General features: G+C 42.6%; 1 long non-coding RNA gene across 1 annotated transcript; it reads left to right on the forward strand.

Annotated features, from left to right (window-relative positions):
* Window positions 1-677: 677 nt before the first annotated feature.
* LOC109576293 (uncharacterized) lies at window positions 678-8,123 on the forward strand. Its single transcript, XR_002183350.2, has 2 exons — window positions 678-1,109; window positions 7,699-8,123. It is a non-coding gene; the product is annotated as an uncharacterized lncRNA (long non-coding RNA).
* The last annotated feature ends 12,403 nt before the right edge of the window (window positions 8,124-20,526 follow it).

Raw genomic sequence — 20,526 nt, forward strand, 5'->3', positions numbered from 1 at the left:
TTATTAAAGTATAAAGGAGATAGAGAAAGCTTCTGACATAGACATCAGAAGGGGGCCGAAAGAGTACCCACTTGCTAGTGTTAGCAATGAAGTTATATACTCTCCAACGAATCCAAAGAATGTCTGGAGGTTGTAAATACCTCACCAGACCTACTCCCATAATTTACATTTTAGGGTAACAGAATTAGCCAGAAGGTTTAATCCAGAGACTGTCCTCAGGCAGGATACATTATTGTTATATAATCCTAAGGAATGTAGAGAAGGAAAAAAAAGTTTGTCCTTTCTTCCTCCTTGAGAATTCCAGACCCCTCTCTCCTTGGGGACCCCTAGACTCCTTATCAACCTGCCTAGGAAATTACTCTCTCATTCCCCCCTTATCTTTTAGGATAATTATGTTGCCTAGGGAAAAGGGGCATCGTTCTCGTTCCATAACTGCTTCCGAGCTGACAAGGGGCGTTGTCCCTAAATTGGTGAGGCAACATATTCTCCTAATCCTCATATTGAGGATATCTGATCCAGGGGCCCCAAATAGTAGTTGGAGGAAGCTACAGCAGTAGCAGGAGTTTGAGCAACCATTTGTAACTTAAAAGCTTTCATGCGGCTAGAAACAAATTCAGTTATACAGTTACAGATGCAGGGAGCCGTGTTGGGAACCGTAGTACAAAATAGCCGTAAAAGGAGAAAGTCCTTGGGAAAATGGTGAAGGGCCAGAAATACCTGGCTTTGTACATGGACAGAAAAACATCTCCTGCCTTTGGTTATGCTCGGTGCCAAGATTTAATAATAAATAGGGATGTTACTTGTGAAAGCGGGTTGTGGGATAAGCCCATGAGTCATTTAGAGCGCGCTGTCCTTGAAATGTTTTTACTGATTATGTGTTAACTCCGTATGCACTCTGCTGGCCGTATACTTTAAGCTCTTTGTTTCTGCTTCTATAAAAAAGCTTGACTGCAGAAATAAACTTGTCAGTCCTTGCAAGAGACTGTCCGAGTGTCATTCTTTCAGGTTCGTTGCTTCCAAGTCCAGGGGAGAAAATCCCCAACAAGTGGTGCCATGAACAGGGACTTGAAAAGAAGGCTGAACAAAGCGATGAGCCCCTGCAGAAAGAGGTAAGTAGGATGGGACAACATAGCAGTAAAATTCCTTTCATTTCTATAATGCATCATTTTTTGAAACAAAACGGTGTTAATGTTTCAAGAGATCAGTTGAACGACTGCTATCATATTTTACTGGAACAATTCATGGTTCCCAGAAGAGGGGACACTCAATCTAGACATATAGAAAAGGGTTAAAAATAATGTTTTGCGAGCATGTCGGCAAGGGTTACATGGTCACTCATACGGGCTATCATAGAACAAATTGAAAGACATACATTGATTTGGAAGTAAAAACTATTCAATCTTTACATGAATATGAGCATAAGGAACAAGATATGCAAGGTGCTTTGAAATATAAGAATGTTATGCTCAATCAGACACAATCCTTAGAAAAACAACTTAGAGACATATATATACAGGATATGTCAAAACTGAAGCCACTTGGAACGGAGGTCATTTCATTCAACGGACAGCCCAAATCTAAGGTTTTTCCTTCTGCTCCACCTGTAACAGCAATTGCTAACTTTGCTCATACTAATCATTTCACTCCTCCTCGGGAGATGCCTGCTTGTGCTTTCGCTTTCCCAATGCAATTTAATCAACCTGCCCAAGACCAAAATACTTGGGCTAATCTAGATTTTGGCATGTTGTCTAGCTTTAAGAAAGCATGCACTCTGTATGGACCTACTTCTCCTTACTGTATAGAATTTCTCAGAGGATGGGCTGACCGTTGGATGCCATATGATTTTTTTTCAAGTAGCAAAGATGGTTTTAAATCCTCAACAATTACTGCAATGGCAAATGTGGGTTAATGATGAGGCCCGACAGCTGATGATTGACAAGCAATCTCATGGTAACCCTGCCAATTTAACCTATGATATACTCACTGGAACAAGAGCCATGGCCGATATGATTGTGCAGTTAGCTAATATTACCCCTCAGATGTTACATTTCATTAAAGAAACTGCCTGCAGGGCATAAGCAAAGGTTGATAGCACTAACTCTTATGGTTCATTTGTTAAGAATATTCAAGGACATGAGGAGGAATATTCTCAATTTATAGGAAAATTAAAGGATGCAATTGAAAAATCTATTAAGGATATGACTTTACAAAATATTATTTTAAAACAACTTGCTTTTGAAAATGCTAATGAGGAATGTCAATCCATGCTTAGACCAATTTGAGAGACTAGCTCTCTTGTGGAATGTTTGAAAGCATATAGGGATATCAGATCTAGTTCCCATAGAGCAAAATTGGCAACATTGGAAACCTTTAATGTACAAAAAGCTGCTAATGCCAAATGTTTTAACTGTGGGAAGCCCAGCCATATGAAAAAGCAATGTCGCATGTCAACACAGGCCAGAAAAAACAATACTACTTCTAATAAGAAGAGACCCCCAGGAATATGTCCAAGATGTAAAAAGGGGTTCCATTGGCTGAATGAATGTCATTCTAAATTTGATAAGGATGGAAACACCTTGAACCCCGGTGCACAGCAAAAACAACAGGGAAACTAATAAAGGGGCCGTCCTCTAGCCCCACTACAAAAGGAGGACCTAATGTTATGATGCTACAAGCAGCTACATCTAAGAATGCTTGCATTGATATACCTAGTCCTTATGATATGGAACTAATAGAATTATACAACCCCCACAAAATTCCCACTGGATATTATGGCCCGATTCCACCCAGGACAATGGGACTGATTTTGGGACGTAGTAGCTGCACAATGAGAGGTTTAATGGTATTGACCGGTGTTGTGGATGAAGATTATGAAGGGGAAATACATATTATGGTAAATGTTGTGAAAATGGGAAATGTATACTTACAAAAAAGGGAACATTTTGCACAATTATTACTTTTACCATATGTCAAACCAATGAAGGCATCTGATAAAGTTCGGCAGGGAGGCTTTGGCAGTACCAACCTTACTGCTGCACTATCTACCTTATTAAAGGAACATCGGAAACCCATGCTTACTTTACGCATACAGGGAAAGAATTTCACAGGCATGTTAGATACTGGAGCTAACATTTCAATCATTAGAGATGCAAAATGGCCCCTTGATTGGGATAAGGTTATAGCTCCTTCTAGACTATTAGAAGTAAATGAAACTAATGCCACACAAACTTTTGTCAATGCATCCTATTTACAAATGTATCAGATCAGATCAGTCGCTCAGTCATGTCCGACTCTGCGACCCCATGAATCACAGCACGCCAGGCCTCCCTGTCCATCACCAACTCCCGGAGTTCAATCAGACTCACGTCCATCGAGTCAGCGATGCCACCCAGCCATCTCATCCTCTGTCGTCCCCTTCTCCTCCTGCCCCCAATCCCTCCCAGCATCAGAGTCTTTTCCAATAAGTCAACTTTTCGCATGAGGTGGCCAAAGTACTGGAGTTTCAGCTTTAGCATCATTCCTTCCAAAGAACACCCAGGACCGATCTCCTTTAGGATGGACTGGTTGGATCTCCTTGCAGTCCAAGGGACTCTCAAGAGTCTTCTCCAACACCACAGTTCAAAAGCATCAATTCTTCGGCGCTCAGCCTTCTTCACAGTCCAACTCTCACATCCATACATGACCACAGGAAAAACCATAGCCTTGATAGACGAACCTTTGTTGGCAAAGTAATGTCTCTAGGGCCCTAATCAAATTGTAGCTTATCTTAAACCATATATTACTAATATCTCAATCAATTTATGGGGACGGGATTTTCTTGAACAAACGAAAGCCACAATTTCTTTAAATGAACCTTTTTAATGGGGGCCATTGAGTTAACAACGCTGCTCCTCGATTGGGAATCTGATACCCCAGTATGGACACCTCAATGGCCCTTAACTAAAGAAAAATTGGCAGCTCTTACACAATTAGTTAATGAACAATTACAAAAAGCTCATATAGAACCTTCATCTTCCCCATGGAATTCCCCTATTTTTGTAATAAAAAAGAAATCAGGAAAATGACAAATGTTGATAGATTTAAGAAATGTTAATAATACCATGTTACCTATGGGGCCCTTACAACCCAGATTGCCCTCCCCTTCTATGGTACCAAAAGGATGGTCTATAGTTATTATTGACTTGCAAGACTGCTTTTTTACTATACCTTTGCATCCTAAAGATAGAAAACGTTTTGCCTTTTCAATTCCTTCTATAAATCACATGGCTCCTGTTAAAAGATTTCCAATGGAAGGTGCTACCTCAGGGAATGATGAACTCCCCTACCATTTGCCAATATCTCATATCTGTTTTATTACAACCCATTAGAGACAAGTATCCTACTGCGTTTATAATTCATTATATGGATGATATACTTCTCTCTATGGAATCTGAACTCTCTTTACAACAGTTATATAATGAAGTTATTACTACTCTTCAAAATCATGGCCTGCTTGTAGCACCAGATAAAATTCAATGGAAAGCACCCTTTAATTATTTAGGACATGTTATGGAAGAATCTAAAATCAAACCTCAAAAAACTCAAATTTCTATGCAATTTCTATGCACACTGAATGATTTTCAAAAATTGCTAGGAGATATTAATTGGCTGCGGCCATCTGTCAGCATCCCCACCTATGCCTTACAAAATCTATTTAAAATTTCAAAGGGACCCCCTGACCCTAATAGCCCTAGACAACTAACAAAAGAGGCCAAAGAAGAACTGGCCTTAATGGAGAAACACATTCAACAATCTTTTTCAACTCGGCTAGATTATGATCAACCAGTTTCTTTAGATATATTCCCCACTGAACATTCACCCACTGCAATTATAGCTCAACAGAGCCAAATAGAATGGGTATATTTACACACAAAACAGTCTAAAAAAAGTGTAGCATATATTGAGAAAATGGGGCACTTAATTGTGTCAGGAAGAAGCCATGTACAAACTTTGACTGGATTTGATCCATATGCAATACACGTTCCCTTGACAAAAAAAGAATTGCAAATTGCCTTACAGTATAACTTGACCATGCAAATGGCAGTAAAGGATTTTCAAAATGTTATTTCATTTCATTTACCGAAAGGAAAATTATAGGACTTTCTACAATGTACTAAATTCATTGTAACTAATATCATTGCATCCCAGCCTGTTTCCAGTGCACCCACCTATTTCATTGATGGCAACAAGAAAAGCGTAACAGAGATTGTCGGCCCTGATATCAAAGAGAAATTACCCACTACCTATTCTTCAGTACAAAGAGTTGAATTGTATGCTTTATATGCTCTTTTGTCACTTCAACCATTATCCTTCAACGTATATACTGATTCCAAATACCTTGCTTCCCTTTTTCATGATTTTGTTACCGCCTTTTTAGACAATCTAGATGAAGAATTATATGCTCTCTTTTCACAGACTCAAGCTTTAATTCACTCACGTACGGGACCCTTCTTTATTGCACATATATGTGCTCATTCAAGTTTACCTGGCCCTCTGGTCACAGGAAATGATGCTGTTGACAGGCTCATAGCTCCCATTTTTACATTTGCCAATGACGAACATGCTGATCTTCATACCGATGCTAACAGACTGCACTCTACATACCATATTCCTCTCACTGAAACACGGCATATTATTAAAATCTGTGATGTCTGCGCCCCTCTGCACTTACGAACTATGATTTCAGGAGTTAATCCCCGGGGGCAACAACCTAATTCCCTTTAGCAATCTGACTTCACTCACTCTCCTTAAAGAAAATTTTCTTTACTTTTTGTCTCAATAGATACATTTTCCAACTTTATCTGGACAATACCTATCTCTTCAGAACCCAATAAACACGCCATTTCTGCACTCTTACTCACCTTCCCCATTATGGGGATTCCTTCTGTCTTGTTAACAGACAATGGACCTACAGTCACCTCTCATTCGTTTCATTCATTTTTATCAGAATGGAACACCACTCACATTACAAGAATACCCTATAATCCTCAGGGTCAAGACATTATTGAAAGAGCCCACTGCACCCTAAAAACTCATTTACTAAAACAGAAAGGGGGAATATGGAAGATGAGATACACTTCTTATCCTATGAACCCTCAATTATTATTATCTTTAACTTTTTATTCCCTAAATTTTTTAAACTTAACAAAAAATAATTCTGACACTGGTGCAGATAGACATTTTGCAGAAGACAAAAACAGCAAATTAGAAATCAATATACCAATATGCTATAAGCAATTTAATCAATGGCTGCCAGGAATCTTACAACTCCTAGGCAAGGGTTATGGCCTTGTCATTGCAGATGGAGAGGAAATCTGGGTTACCCTTCACCAAGTCCATTACCGAGAGGGACCCCAAGACCGGATTCCCTTGGGAAGTGACGAAATTGACACGAAGGGTCTCGTCAATGACCCTGGAGGAGCCAATGAGGAAACGCCATCGTCTGAATCCTTACCCGACATGGGCTCAAGTGAAAACATGACTCATCAGGCTGAGCAGACACTGAAGAGTACTGAAACTCCTATGACTCCAGATATGCTGTTTCTGGCAATGTAAACTGTTCTGAAGAGCAGGAGGAACATCATAATTGCTACTGGTTTAATAGATCAAGCATTGGAGGCTTTCATAACTCTAAGACAAGCTTCTGGACTGATAAGAACATGTTGCTGAATTGGTATAATGGGGGCTTATCACCCCCCAAGACCCAGGATTGTCGTCCCCATTGTGGGGCCAGAGCAATGGCACATTTAGAAAATTCCAGCAGCTTTAGAGCACTTCGCTAATGTTTATGGGACTGTGGGTATGTTTCGTCCTTCTAATTATACCTTCCTATATAATAGTACTGGCTATGTTCAGTCATGTGTTCACCTTCAGTACTTGTTTATTGTAGGGCATTTTGATATTGACTTATCAGCCAAGATTGTCAATTGTACTGCATGTGCATTGTATACCTGCCTTAATCACACCATTTCATATCACAATGTTAGCATTGCGCTAGTTAAACAAAGATCTGAGTTATGGCTTCCCGTAAACTTAACTGAACCTTGGACTGATTCTGTATCTCTTTCTGTATTGTTGAAAACTGGGCTTAGGCAATCTAAGCGCATCATTGGGTGGATTATTGCAGGCATCTTAAGCCTTATCTCCATTGTGACTGTAGGAACTTTGTCTGGTATGGCTTTACATAATTCTATACAAAATCATGATTTTATCACTGCTTGGCACAAAGACTCTCATGATCTGTGGACTCGACGAGCTCAAATAGACCAGCAATTACAAACAGGAATTAATGAGTTACAAACTGTGGTTATCTACTTAGGAGATCAAATGCAGCAATTGACTTTCCAAACATGTATACGCTGTCACAGGAATTTTACTTTTTTTTTCTGACTAACATGCCCTATAATAGCACTGAATATCCTTGGAATAAAGTTAAGGTGCATTTGCAGGATCTCACAAATAACTCAAGTTTAGACGTCAATTTGTTGAAACAACAAGTTGCTAATTTTCAAGTTAGGGTACCTACAGAATTGTATAGCACTCAATTCTATGATACTTTAACCAAAACCCTATCGTCTCTAGACCCTAGAGCTTGGCTTTCAGGAAGCAATATTTTTATATATGTATTAATCACCCTGCTCTTTTTGTCTTTGCTTATAGGATACAGAAGTCTCTACTCAAGACTCTGTGCCTCCCACAATGGAGTCCAACTAGCAGCCGCCATGCTTAATTTAAAAACAAAAGGAGGATATGTTGGGAAGAGTAGTACAAAATAGCCGTAAAAGGAGAAAGTCCTTGGGAAAATGGCGAAGGGCCAGAAGTACCCAGCTTTGTACACGGACAGAAAAACATCTCCTGCCTTTGGTTATGCTCGGTGCCAAGATTTAATAATAAATAGGGATGTTACTTGTGAAAGCGGGTTGTGGGATAAGCCCATGAGTCATTTAGAGCGCGCTGTCCTTGAAATGTTTTTACTGATTATGTGTTAACTCCATATGCGCTCTGCTGGCCGTATACTTTAAGCTCTTTGTTTCTGCTTCTATAAAAAAGCTTGACTGCAGAAATAAACTTGTCAGTCCCTGCAAGAGATTGTCCGAGTGTCATTCTTTCAGGTTTGTCGCTTCCAAGTCCCAGGGAGAAAATCCCCAACAAACAGCAAGAACAAAACATTCAGAATCAAAATTAAAAGTCATGTGATGTCCATAGTTAAAGTGCAAAGTGTTGCACCAGTCCATTTTAGGGTTGGTAGATGTCACGTGCTAAAGCGCAGGCGGCTGTGATGGGCACGCTAAGCGTGGCCAAGAGGAGCCACCCCATGTCTGAGATCAGGGCAGAAGCCGGGAGGACCCCATGCCCGAAGGGCGGTGGCCAAGAGGAGTTACCCCACGTCCGAGGTCAGGGGCAGCAGCCGAGAGTACCAGACTGCGATGGCGCAGGAACGGCTGAGAGGAGCTACCCCGTGTCCGAGGTCTGGGGGGAGGGTGGTGGCCGAGAGGAGATACCCAGCGTCTGAAGTCAGGGGCAGTGACGAGAGGAGTTACCCTGCGTCCGGGGTCAGGGGTGGCAGGCGGGAGGAGCTACCCCACGCCCCTAAACCCCAGGCAAGGGGCGGCGGGCGGGAGGAGCTACCCCATGCCCCCACGCCCAAGGCCAAGAGTGGTGGCTGGGAGGAACAACCCCAGGTCCAAGGAGCCGTGGCTTCATGGGCGCAGGAGGGCCTAGAGGAGCTATCCCACGTTGAAGGTCAGGAAGGGCGGCGGTGAGGAGATACCCCTCGTCCAAGGTAAGGAGCAATGGCTGCACTTTGCTGGAGCAGCTGTCAAGAGATACCCCACGCTCAAGGTAAGAGAAACCCAAGTAAGATGGTAGGTGTTGCAAGACGGCATCAGAGGGCAAACACACTGAAACCATACTCACAGAAAACTAGTCAATCTAATCACACTAGGACCACAGCCTTGTCTAACTCAATGAAACTAAGCCATGCCCATGGGGCAACCCAAAATGGGTGGGTCATGGTGGAGAGATCTGACAGAATGTGGTCCACTGGAGAAGGGAATGGCAAACCACTTCAGTATTCTTGCCTTGAGAACCCCATGAACAGTATGAAAAGGCAAAATGATAGGATACTGAAAGAGAAACTCCCCAGGTCAGTAGGTGCCCAATATGCTACTGGAGATCAGTGGAGAAATAACTCCAGAAAGAATGAAGGGATGGAGCCAAAGCAAAAAGAATACCCAGCTGTGGATGTGACTGGTGATAGAAGCAAGGTCCGATGCCTCAAAGAGCAATATTGCATAGGAACCTGGAATGTCAGGTCCATGAATCAAGGCAAATTGGAAGTGGTCAAACAAGAGATGGCAAGAGTGAATGTCGACATTGTAGGAAACAGCGAACTGAAATGGACTGGAATGGGTGAATTTAACTCAGATAACCATTATATCTACTACTGCGGGCAGGAATGCCTCAGAAGAAATGGAGTGGCCATCATGGTCAACAAAAGAGTCTGAAATGCAGTACTTGGATGCAATCTCAAAAACGACAGAATGATCTCTGTTCATTTCCAAGGCAAACCATTCAATATCACAGTAATCCAAGTCTATGCCCCAACCAGTAACACTGAAGAAGCTGAAGTTGAACGGTTCTATGAAGACCTACAAGACCTTTTAGAACTAACACCCAAAAAAGATGTCCTTTGCATTATAGGGGACAGAATGCAAAAGAAGGAAGTCAAGAAACACCTGGAGTAACGGGCAAATTTGGCCTTGGAATACGGAATGAAGCAGGGCAAAGACTAATAGAGTTTTGCCAAGAAAATGCACTGGTCATAGCAAACACCCTCTTCTAACAACACAAGAGAAGACTCTATACATGGACATCACCAGATGGTCAACACCAAAATCAGATTGATTATATTCTTTGCAGCCAAAGATGGAGAAGCTCTATACAGTCAGCAAAAACAAGACCAGGAGCTGACTGTGGTTCAGACCATGAACTCCTTATTGCCAAATTCAGACTTAAATTGAAGAAAGTAGGGAAAACCACCAGACCATTCAGGTATGACCTAAATCAAATCCCTTATGATGATACAGTGGAAGTGAAAAATAGATTTAAGGGCCTAGATCTGATAGATAGAGTGCCTGATAAACTATGGAGTGAGGTTCGTGACACTGTACAGGAGACAGGGATCAAGACCATCCCCATGGAAAAGAAATGCAAAAAAGCAAAATGGCTGTCTGGGGAGGCCTTACAAATAGCTGTGAAAAGAAGAGAAGCAAAAATCAAAGGAGAAAAGGAAAGATATAAGCATCTGAATGCAGAGTTCCAAAGAATAGCAAGAAGAGATAAGAAAGCCTTCTTTAGCGATCAAGGCAAAAAAATAGAGGAAAACAACAGAATGGGAAAGACTAGGGATCTCTTCAAGAAAATTAGAGATACCAAAGGCACATTTCATGCAAAGATGGGCTCCATAAAGGACAGAAATGGTATGGACCTAACAGAAACAGAAGATATTAAGAAGAGATGGCAAGAATACACAGAAGAACTGTATGAAAAAGATCTTCACGACCCAGATAATCACGATGGTGTGATCACTCACCTAGAGCCAGACATCCTGGAATGTGAAGTCAAGTGGGCCTTAGAAAGCATCACTACGAACAAAGCTAGTGGAGGTGATGGAATTCCAGTTGAGCTATTCCCAATCCTGAAAGATGATGCTGTGAAAGTGCTGCACTCAATATGCCAGCAAATTTGGAAAACTCAGCAGTGGCCACAGGACTGGAAAAGGTCAGTTTTCATTCCAATCCCAAAGAAAGGCAATGCCAAAGAATGCTCAAACTACCACACAATTGCACTCATCTCACACACTAGTAAAGTAATGCTCAAAGTTCTCCAAGCCGGGCTTCAGCAATATGTGAACCGTGAACTTCCTGATGTTCAAGCTGGTTTTAGAAAAGGCAGAGGAACCAGAGATCAAATTGCCAACATCCGCTGGATCATCGAAAAAGCAAGAGAGTTTCAGAAAAGCATCTATTTCTGCTTTATTGACTATGCCAAAGCCTTTGACTGTGTGGATCACAAGAAACTGGAAAATTCTGAAAGAGATGGGAATACCAGACCACCTGATCTGCCTCTTGAGAAATTTGTATGCAGGTCAGGAAGCAACAGTTAGAACTGGACATGGAACCACAGACTTGTTCCAAATAGGAAAAGGAGTTCGTCAAGGCTGTGTATTGTTACCCTGTTTATTTAACTTATATGCAGAGTACATCATGAGAAATGCTGGACTGGAAGAAACACAAGCTGGAATCAAGATTGCCGGGAGAAATATCAATAACCTCAGATATGCAGATGACACCACCTTATGGCAGAAAGTGAAGAGGAACTCAAAAGCCTCTTGATGAAAGTGAAAGTGGAGAGTGAAAAAGTTGGCTTAAAGCTCAACATTCAGAAAACGAAGATCATGGCATCCGGTCCCATCACTTCATGGCAAATAGATGGGGAAACAGTGTCAAACTTTATTCTTGGGGGCTCCAAAATCACTGCAGATGGTGACTGCAGCCATGAAATTAAAAGACACTTACTCTTGGAAGGAAAGTTATGACAAACCTAGATAGTGTATTCAAAAGCAGAGACATTACTTTGCCAACAAAGGTCCGTCTAGTCAAGGCTATGGTTTTTTTTGTGGTCATGTATGGATGTGAGAGTTGGACTGTGAAGAAAGCTGAGTGCCGAAGAATTGATGCTTTTGAACTGTGGTGTTGGAGAAGACTCGAGAGTCCCTTGGACTGCAAGGAGATCCAACCAGTCCATTCTGAAGGAGATCAGCCCTGGGATTTCTTTGGAAGGAATGATGCTAAAGCTGAAACTCCAGTACTTTGGCCACCTCATGCGAAGAGTTGACTCACTGGAAAAGACTCTGATGCTGGGAGGGATTGGGGGCAAGAGGAGAAGGGGACGACAGAGGATGAGATGGCTGGATGGCATCACTGACTCGATGGACGTGGGTCTGATTGAACTCCGGGTGTTGGTGATGGACAGGGAGGCTGGCGTGCTGTGATTCATGGGGTTGCAAAGAGTCGGACACAACTGAGCGACTGATCTGATCTGAGATGTCATCAGATGAAGAAGAGGCATTGCATGTGATTGTTGTCGAAGGTATTCACAGACTTGGAGAAAGTCTTTTCCGTGAAGTGGAGATGTCCACCATGGGAAGCCTTCCACTGATGAAGAGGGGAGCACTCCACAGATCCAGCAGTTAGACCGATTGTGGAATGCAGCATAGGAGTGAGCCCAGGACAGGAAGGCATTGTCTTGAGGATCAAACGGCAGACTCAGGATTTTTGGAGTCAGCAGAAGTAGACTCACATAGATTATCAGGCTCATCTGCTGCCCTTTGCTTAACTATAGAGCTCAGGCCAGAGCCACAAGCTCCGCTAACTGAGCACTGGTTCCCTGGAGGAGAGATTTTGCTTCCAAAACCTGTACAGCAGTCACCACGGAGTAACCTGCTTTATGTTTTCCATGCCGAACAAAAGAACTGCCATCGGTAATTATTTCCATGTCAGGATTGTCTAATGGGGTATCCTTTAGATCCTCCTGAGCTGCATAGTTTTAAGTTAGGAATTGGGAACAATCGTGACCAGGTGTTTCATTTTCCTTCTCAGGAAGGAAAGTGGCAGGATTTAAATTTCCACAAACTCTAAGCTTAGTTACTGGTCCTTCTAACAACAATGACTGATATTTAAGAAGCCTACTGTCTGTCATCCAAATATTAACCTTAGAATTTAAGATTCCACTTACATCATGAGAAGTCAGTACAGTAAGGTTTCATCCATTAATTATTTTTAAAGCTTCAGGTGCTAATAAAGCCACTGCCCCAATTACTCTTAGGCAGTGGGGCCACCCACGTGAAATTACATCTAATTCTCTGCTTAGATAAGCAATAGGTTGCTGGTGAGGCCCTCGGGGTTGTGTCAAAACTCCCAATGCCACACCTTTTCTTTCAGTGACAAATTAAATTCTGACCCTGTGGGCAAGCTCAGAGCTGGAGCTTGCAGGAGAGCAGTCTGAAGAACCTTAAAAGCCTTTTGAGTTTCTGGAGACCAAACCAGTTTGTCAGTTTGGGCCTGCTGAGTTTCAGCTATAAGTTTGTATAAAGGCCGGGCAAATTCCCCATAACCCGGAATCCAAAGCGACAGTAACCTGTAATTCCCAAAAATCCTCTCAATTGTCTTAAAGTCATAGGCAGGGGATGATTTAGTATAGATTTAATTCTCTCAGGGCCTATGGCCCTAGTCCCTTCTGATATGATTAGGCCCAGATATCTAACCGATTGTTGACAAAGCTGAGCCTTTTCTCTTGATGCCTTGTAACCACAGCCTGCCCGAAAGTTTAAGAAATCTTCTGAGGCTCGCGAACAAGCTTCCTCTGTCTCAGCACAGAGCAAAATACCATCTACATATTGTTAACACCACCATTTCAGAGCTGTTAAAGTTTTGTAGATCCCGTGACAAACGTTGTCCAAATAAGTGTCATGAAATCCCTGGGGCAAAACTGTCTAGGTTAACTGAGAAGCTGGCTGGGTAGGGTCTTCAAAGGCAAATAGAAATTGACTTTCTTCCGCCAAAGGCACTGAATAGAAGGCATCTTTTAAATCAATTACTGAGAAATATTTAGCTCAATCAGGAATTTCAGACAATAGAGTATAAGGATTAGGCACCACGGGGTGTAAAGGAACTACAGCCTCATTTATTATTTGTAAATCTTGAACTAGTCTCCATTTACCTTTTGATTTCTTTATACCCAAAATAGGAGTGTTGCAAGGACTGTTACAGGGAATTAATAGTCCCTGCTCCTTTAAATTTTCTATGATGGGTTTTAACCCTTCCTTAACCTCAGGTTTCAGTGGATACTGCTTCTTATGTGGAAATACGTGTGGGTCTTTGAGCTTAACAACTACAGGAATAGCATTTTCTGCTCGACCCACAGATTTTCCATCAGCCCATACTCTAGGATTTACATTTTGTTCAACTAAAGGGAGAGAAAGGGAGGGCTCCATATTCATGAAAACAGAGGCATGGACCTTGCTCAGTATATCCCTTCCCAAAAGGAGTGAGGGAGATTCTGGCACGATCAGAAACTCATGTGAAAACAGCACAGAATCCCAGTTGCAAGATAGAGAATAACTGAAATAATACCTTTTGACTCATCCAGACCGTCCCATTACGGAAGCGGATAGGGAAGAAAGTGGGCCAGGGGCTTCAGTAAGCACAGAATAAGTTGCCCCAGTATCTAAAAGGAAATCGATGGATTGCCCCCCACAATTATTAATACCTGGGGTTCCTCAGGTGTAATTAGGACAGGAGCTTGTGTGGGGACCCCCGGACACATTCAGTCCTGATTGTCTTGAGAGTCCGACCCTGGAGACCTACGCCTCTGGGGGCAGTCTCTCTTCCAGTGTGGTCCTTTGCAGACCAGACATGGAGCCGGGTTGGGGTGGGGGTGGGGGTGTGTGGCTTAGATGCCTGAGGGCAATCCCGCTTGAGGTGCCCCTCCTTTCCACAATAATAGCAAGCCCATCCCTTTTCACCTGGGCCCCTCTGGGCATTTTTCTCGGGCTGTTTAAGAACGTTTTTCATAGCCGTGGAGAAGGCTTCCACCTTTTCCTTTGTCTTTTTTTTTGCCTTTCTTTCTTTTCCTCATATTCCCTACCATAATAGACTGTCTGAGCCAGTTGTAACAGAGTATCTAAAGACTGATTTGGTCCATACGCCCGTTTTAATAGCTTACCACGGATATCTGGAGCCGACTGAGTGAGAAATCTATCCTTAAAGATCACTTTTCCCTCTTCACTTTCGGGATCAATCTCAGTGAATCTGCGAAGGGCTTCTCTTAGTCTATCTAGGAGTTTACCAGGAGCTTCCTTCTCCTGTTCTGTCTGCCGATATGCCATAGTTTAAAGGCTTAGAACGCGCCTGCCTAAGTCCTTCAAGATTACTCAGCCATTAAAAAGAATACATTTGAATCAGTTCTAATAAGGTGGATGAAACTGGAGCCTATTATACAGAGTGAAGTAAGCCAGAAAGAAAAACACCAATACAGTATGCTAACGCATATATATGGAATTTAGAAAGATGGTAACAATAACCCTGTGTACGAGACAGCAAAAGAGACACAGATGTATAGAACAGTCTTTTGGACTCTGTGGGAGAGGGAGAGGGTGGGATGATTTGGGAGAATGGCATGGAAATATGTGTAATATCATATATGAAATGAGTCACCAGTCCAGGTTCGATGCATGATACAGGATGCTTGGGGCTGGTGCACTGGGACGACCCAGAGGGATGGTATGGGGAGGGAGGAGGGAGGAGGGTTCAGGATGGGGAACACATGTATACCTGTGGAGGATTCATTTTGATATATGGCAAAACCGATACAATATTGTAAAGTTAAAAAAAAAAAAAGAATACATCTAACAAAATGACTCTGATCCCATCTTCCTTTAGCTGTGTTTTAGTCTCAGTCTGGTTCTATAGTTGGGACCACCTGATTCCCAGTGGGGAGGGCCGCTATCTCATTCTCCCTCTTCCCTACTGATTCATTACCAAGCCATTCATCTCCATAAGCAACCGCTTTTCCCAAAACTCGAGTCTTTGACTTGGGAGTCAACGTTTGTCCCAAGATATACATCACATCCTTCCAAGTGAGGTCATAAAGCAGAGTAACACTTTAAAAGCTCTAATATATTTTTCTGGGTCCTCTAAATAGTCTTCCAGATCCTCCTTGATTCTTTGTATTTCTTGATAAGAAAAAGGCTTATTAACTCTCACAGACTGATTATTTCTCCTGGTGGGTGTTTCATCTTTAGGCAACAGCTTGTGTGGCTGTTCCTCAGTCTCTCTGGCTGCTCTGCGCATACGATCCCAGGGATAGATTGGAGAAACCTGTTTTTCTTCTTCTCTTTGTCTCCTGTCCTCCATCTCATCTCTTACTTCGATGGTCTGAGTTTCTACTGAAACCAGACTAGTCTGAGGTCATACTGAGACAGGAGTTGTTTGGACCTCCACGTGGGCAGTTTGAATCTCAGTTTGGATTTCCACTGAGACCAAGGCAACCCTTCTGAGGGGGGTTCTCTGGCTTTCAGTTTGCTCAGCTTGGAGCCCCAGGTACGGGGGCAAAGTAGGAGGACAGGAGGGAGCTGAAGGTTTCACGCCCAAATCTATACCCTTAGGACATAAGTCTGGCATATTTCGAAGAGAGAAAAAAGGGCAACATATATGCTACTTCTACCCATTTCCCTTGTTCCTTACAGAACCGGTCTAATTGTAGAACAGTATTATACTTAAGAGACCCTCCAACTGGCCACCGTTCGCCGTCCTCCAATGGATACCATGGCCATGCAGTATCACATAGGAGGACCAGGTGTGTCTTCTTTAAGCCCTGGGGATCAAATCTATCCCAGTTTTTCAGGATACAGTTCAAAGGAGTGAGGCTGGAATTGTTAGCTCCCATCTGTAAGACAGAAAAAAAGCGACCAAGGTCATTTTTCTACTGGAGGCGTCCTTCCCTGCTCTAGATGGGGCTGTAGACAGACTTTACACCAAAAGCTTTTCCTTCCTGGTCGGACTTAGTCTGTCCATTACCGACGCAGGTGCCGAACTCGTCCCTCCCGGTTCTACCACCGAGATGGGGTGGGGATGTACCAGGGGTAGACTTGATAGCATCCCTACTTGACATCCAGCTCTTCACCCTTAACCTTGCTTGCCTCTGAAGCCACCTGGGGTGCAATCAGAGTAACCTTCCAGAATGCCTCCCAAGCTAAGACTGCTGAGGAAAACATTTGTCACCTGAGTGCCTGTGCACGACCCTGAGTATTTCCTGACCACAATAAGACCGACACGAACATAAAATGGAGATGTTCTTTCCAAGCATCACCACACCAGTATAAGAGCCTCCTCTGATCCACTAAGAGCCAGCGTTACCAAAGGAAAAATCCCATTGCAGTCCCAATCTGAATAACCTTTAACCTCAGAGATGTTCTTGGAGCTAGAGCTCCATCTAGCTTCCTAATTTTTGATTCCTAGCGAGGCTAGATGCTTTCTTGGCTACCAATCCAAGTTTGGGACCTAAGACACAGTACACAGTAACAGTATAGATCACAAGTCCCTTGAAAGTCTATGATCTGATAGATTAGGTTAGTACTTATAATTCCCAAGGAGTTATGAAATGGTCAAAGAGACCAAAAAGTTTGACCGAGAAAGGAGAGTTCGGTCCACATGTTTTGCCCATTTCTGGTCGGTTCCTGAAGGAGACATTGGGTACCTCTTGGCATTGGAAGGTCAGTATAACCCCCCGACAGGTTTCTGCCACAAGCCGTATGAGATCACCGTGGAACCGCAGAGCAGGGCTCCTTACTAGCTTCACGCAGGGCATGTCATTCATTCACACAAGCACACCGTAGAGTTAGTAAAGCACAGCAGAAAACGTACTTGCTAAGAGAACAAAGAACTAGCGCTCCAAGCATCCTTACCTTGTCCTGAAGGATCCTGGACGAGCCCCCAAGATGAAAGGTTTTTGTTGAATCACATGAAGACACCGGGATTCTTGGCCCCCGGAGGAGAAGAATTCAATCCGGGGCCAGGGACGAGGCTTGATCGCTCAGAGCTTTTGTGTAATAAAGTTTTATTAAAGTATAAAGGAGATAGAGAAAGCTTCTGACATAGGCATAAGAAGGGGGCCGAAAGAGTACCCACTTGCTAGTGTTAGCAATGAAGTTATATACTCTCCAACGAATCCAAAGAATGTCTGGAGGTTGTAAAGACCTCACCAGACCTACTCCCATAATTTACATTTTAAGGTAACAGAATTAGCCAGAAGGTTTAATCCAGAGACTGTCCTCAAGCAGGATACATTATTGTTATATAATCCTAAGGAATGTAGAGAAGGAAAAAAAGTTTGTCCTTTCTTCCTCCTTGAGAATTCCAGACCCCTCTCTCCTTGGGGACCCCAGACTCCTTATCAACCTGCCTAGGAAATGACTCTCTCAGTATGACCTAAATCAAATCCCTTATGATTATACAGTGGAAGTGAGAAATAGATTTAAGGAACTAGATTTGATAGACAGAGTGCCTGATGAACTATGGACAGAGGTTCGTGACATTGTACAGGAGACAGGGATAAAGACCATCCCAAGAAAAAGAAATGCATAAAAAGCAAAATGGCTGTCTGAGGAGGCCTTACAAATAGCTGTGAAAAGAAGAGAAGGGAAAAGCAAAGGAGACAAGGAAAGATATACCCATTTGAATGCAGAGTTCCAAAGAATAGCAAGGAGAGATAAGAAAGCCTTCCTCAATGATCAGTGCAAATAAACAGAAGAAAACAGTAGAATGGGAAAGACTAGAGATATCTTCAAGAAAACTAGAGATACCAAGGGAATATTTCATGCAAAGATGGGCTAGATAAAGGACAGAAATGGTATGGACCTAACAGAAGCAGAAGATATTAAGAAGAGGTGGCAAGAATACACAGAAGAACTACACACAAAAAAGAGCTTCACGACCAAGATAATCACGATGGTGTGATCACTTAACTAAAGCCACACATCCTGGAATGTGAAGTCAAATGGGCCTTAGGAAGCATCACTACGAACAAAGCTAGTGGAGGTGATGGAATTCCAGTTGAGCTATTTCAAATCCTGAAAGATGATGCTGTGAAAGTGCTGCACTCAATATGCCAGCAAATTTGGAAAACTCAGCAGTGGCCACAGGACTGGAAAGGGTCAGTTTTCATTCCAATCCCAAAGAAAGACAATGCCAAAGAATGCTCAAACTACCACACAATTGCACTCATCTCACACGCTAGTAAACTAATGCTTAAAATTCTCCAAGCCAGGGTTCAGCAATACGTGAACCGTGAACTTCCAGATGTTCAAGCTAGTTTTAGAAAAGGCAGAGGAACCAGAGATCAAATTGCCAACATCCACTGGATCATCAAAAAAGCAAGAGGATTCCAGAAAAACATCTATTTCTGCTTTACTGACTATGCCAAAGCCTTTGACTGTGTGGATCACAATAAACTGTGGGAAATTCTGAAAGAGATGGGAATACCAGACCACCTGACCTGCCTCTTGAGAAACCTGTATCCAGGAAGCAACAGTTAGAACTGGACGTGGAACAACAGACTGGTTCCAAATAGGAAAAGGAGTTCCTTAAGGCTATGTATTGTCACCCTGCTTATTTACCTTATATGCAGAGTACATCATGAGAAAGACTGGGCTGAAGGAAGCACAAGCTGGAATCAAGATTGCCGGGAGAAATATCAATAACCTCAGAGATGCAGATGACACCAGCCTTAGGGCAGAAAGTGAAGAGGAACTAAAGAGCCTCTTGATGAAAGTCAAAGAGAAGAGTGAAAAGTTGGCTTAAAGCTCAACATTCAGAAAACTAAGATCACGGCATCCAGTCCCATCCCTTCATGGCAAATAGACATGGAAACAGTGGCTGACTTTATTTTTTTGGGCTCCAAAATCAGTGCAGATGATGACTGCAGCCATGAAATTGAAAGATGTTTACTCCTTGGAAGGAAAGTTATGCCCAACCTAGACAGCATATTAAAAAGCAGAGACATTACTTTCTCAACAAAGGTGCATCTAGTCAAGGCTATGGTTTTTCTAGTGGTCATGTATGGATGTGAGAGTTGGACTATAAAGAAAGCTTAGTGCCAAAAAATTGACGCTTTTGAACTGTGTTGTTGGAGAAGACTCTTGAGAGTCCCTTGGACTACAAGGAGATCCAACCAGTCCATCCTAAAGGAGATCAGTCCTGGGTGTTCATTGGAAGGACTGATGTTGAAGCTGAAACCAATACTTTGGCCACCTTATGTGACGAGCTGACTCATTAGAAAAGGCCCTGATGCTGGGAAAGATTGAGGGCAGGATCAGAAGGGGATGACAGAGGATGAGATGATTAGATGGCATCACTGACTCAGTGGACATGGGTTGGGTGGACTCCGGGAGCTGGTGATGGACAGGGAGGTCTGGCGTGCTATGGCTCATGGGGTTCCAAACAGTCAGACACAGCTGAGCGACTGAACTGAAGTGAACTGAATACCAAGTCTAGAATAAACATACGCAGTAGGATATAGGAGTTGTATCATTGCTTTAGGGGGAAAAAAGGAGTTGTTGGCCCCCTGCAGGATGTCCACACAGTGGGAATACTTATTAGTGCAGGGTCTCATAAAGTATGAGTGAGGTAGAAACAATGGAAGAGCTTTTGTGGTGATCCAACAGTTTCCCCCAGCTAGGGATTCCTCCTCTCTTTTGGTTCTGGCTGTAGCTCTCCACTCAGTTAATTTTATTTCGTTTTTCTGTGTTCCTTCACTTTCTGTTTCTCTTACTATTTAATTTGAACATTTTCTTATATATGAATGGTTTTGCTCTCATTTATTTTTTTTTAACTGTAATCCACTACAAATCCTTTTTGGAAATAAATG

The sequence above is a fragment of the Bos indicus genome, chromosome 2 (assembly GCF_029378745.1).
Source record: "Bos indicus isolate NIAB-ARS_2022 breed Sahiwal x Tharparkar chromosome 2, NIAB-ARS_B.indTharparkar_mat_pri_1.0, whole genome shotgun sequence".
Lineage (NCBI taxonomy): Eukaryota > Metazoa > Chordata > Mammalia > Artiodactyla > Bovidae > Bos > Bos indicus.